A 2668-nucleotide genomic window follows, 5' to 3' on the forward strand; every position below is an offset into this window, starting at 1 on the left:
TCTTCCTGAATTATTTTTAGAAATTAACTTACTTTCTAATTCTAGGATAGAAACTTTCTTAATTTGTTTTTAGAAACTAACTTACTTTCTATTTTTGGAAACTTTCCTAATTTGTTTATAGAAACTAGTTTTCTTTCCTTTTTCGTTCTTAGAAACTAATTTGCTTTCCTTTTTCTTCTGTAGGATCCCAATATAGAAACTTCTAATTTGGTAACTTCTATCTAATTCTCTCTTTCTATTTGTAGATTCTTCCCTCTTTCTTTTTAGGCTTAGGTTAGATTCTGAAATTGAGGACTGAGAGTGTTTCATGCCCAACTGGGTCTATGATAACACTCTACATCTCTTGAGTGAAGGAGGATTGGTTGAGGGGTTATCTATCCATCATAGGATTAGACACCACTCAAGATCCACAGAGTTAAATAAAGTTATGGTTGCCAATCAACCGGCCAATCAACCTCCAAATCCACCTTAACCTAGGGTTGAGGAAATCTAGGATGAAAATGAGGTGCATCAAGCACCCTTGCCTCGTACTTTATGAGAGTATTTACAACCGGTGAGGGTGAGCACACCTTCCTGTATGGTTTTTTCAGAAAATACAGGATATATGATATCAAGCCAGGAGTGATCCAACTCCTTCCAAAATTCCATGGAGTTGAATCTGAAAATCCATATTTACACTTGAAAGAGTTTGATGAGATTATAGCCACTTTATATTTTTCGAACGTGTTTGAGGATACGGTTAGACTGAAACTCTTTCCCTTCCCCTTGAAAGAGAAAGCTAAGACGTGGTGGCATTCACTACGTCCGCGACCTATTGGCAGATGGAAGGATATCACAAGGGAGCTCATTAAGAAAAATTTCTCATATCATAAAACGAACACCCTTAGAAAATCAATCATGAACTTTGCCTAAAAGGAAGATGAAACATTCTTCCAATGTTGGGAGCGATTCAAGGATCTTGTCAATTCATGCCCACAACATGGTTTTGAAACTTGGTGAATAACAAGTTTTTTTTTTTTTTTTTTTTTTACGATGGGCTGACTTCTTTCATGTGCCAAATGGTCGAGACAATGTGCAATGGGGAATTCATGAACAAAGAGATCAATGATTTGTGGGATTATTTTGATAAGCTTACTGAAAACACACAATCATGGGACATCTCCCCATAATCTTGCTCCACTTCTAGGCCTACTCAATCAAAGGAGAGGGGAAAATTTATCTTCTAAAAGAAGATGATGATATAAATTTTAAAATGGCTAATCTCACAAGAAAACTCGAGGCCATGGAACTAAAAAAGGATAAGGCTATGAAAACTGTTTGTGGAACTTGTGCTTGCAACATTCACACAACTGAAATTTGTCCAACAATACCTACTTTTCAAGAGGTATTGAATGAGCAATCTAATGCCGTGAATAATTACCAAAGACCTTTTAGTGGATCCACTTTAAATACATACAATCATAGTTGGAGAAATCATCCAAACTTCAGTTGGAGGAATGGACAAACTGCTTCTCCTCAAGGATTCCCTAATCAAATTATAAATCAAGGGAAACCTTAGGAGGATGCGGTTCTAAAGTATCTTTAAAATCAAGAGCATTTTAATCAGGGTATGCTATAAGCCTTTCAAGACCTTACAAAGGCCATATAAGGGCTTGAAACAAAAAATGTGATTGGGGAAAAAGGAAGCCTTCTGGCTTAACCTCTTCCCAATCCAAAACAATAATATGAAGTCAGTGACCCGAGCTCTTTAAATCAAATGGAGCAAGCTAAATCTATCACCACTCTTATGAGTGGGAAGATCATTAACAAAACTATTCTGGTTAGGGTTGAAAAGCCTAAGGACCCAGAAGATGACAATAATAATAGAACTAGCACGACTCCACAAGATTTAGAACCAGAACCTTAAGGCAAGTCGATTGCTCCATTTTCCCAACTGTTAATTACACCAAAACATCTCTCTAACTCTCAGGACATTCTAGATGTACTGAAATAAGTGAAGGTCAACATTCCTCTACTAGATGTCATTAAATAAATACCTTCATATGTCAAATTTTTGAAAGACTTATGTACGACCAAAAGATGACAAAATATTCATAAGAAAATCTTCTTAACAGAAAAAGTGAGTGTCATCCTAAAGCAAGATGTGGCATAAAAGTACAAAGATCTTGGTAGCCCAACCATCACTTGTGTAATTGGGAATTACCAGATTGAGCATGCACTTCTTGACTTAGGAGCGATCGTAAATCTATTCCCATACTTGGTCTACGAACAATTGGGTTTAGGTGAACTAAAACCCACTCGGACCACATTACAACTGGCCGATAGCTCATTTCATGTACCAAGAGGGGTAATTGAGGATGTGTTGGTCCAGGTTGACAAATTTTACTACCCAGTAGATTTTATCTTCCTGGATACTAAACCTAACATGGACATAGCCTTGAAATTCCAGTCATTCTAGGTCACTCATTCCTTGCCATATCAAATGCAATCATTAATTGTAGGAATGGAGTCATGACTTTGTCTTTTGGGGATATGACATTAGAGCTCAATCTCTTTTTCAATATGAGAAAACAAGTAGAAGATGATGACGATGCCCACGATATTAACTTGATTGATTCTTTCATGGAAGATAAAACACTTCTGACTTAATCTTTTGACCCTCTAGAGA

At 36.7% G+C, this 2668-nt stretch overlaps 1 non-coding gene across 1 annotated transcript; it reads right to left on the reverse strand.

The window, feature by feature from the left end:
* Positions 1-879: 879 nt before the first annotated feature.
* On the reverse strand, positions 880-986 carry LOC131252250 (small nucleolar RNA R71). The gene has a single exon (XR_009174285.1). It is a non-coding gene; the product is annotated as a small nucleolar RNA R71 (small nucleolar RNA).
* Positions 987-2668: the final 1682 nt, after the last annotated feature.

Source organism: Magnolia sinica, chromosome 7 (assembly GCF_029962835.1).
Source record: "Magnolia sinica isolate HGM2019 chromosome 7, MsV1, whole genome shotgun sequence".
NCBI classification, from domain to species: domain Eukaryota; kingdom Viridiplantae; phylum Streptophyta; class Magnoliopsida; order Magnoliales; family Magnoliaceae; genus Magnolia; species Magnolia sinica.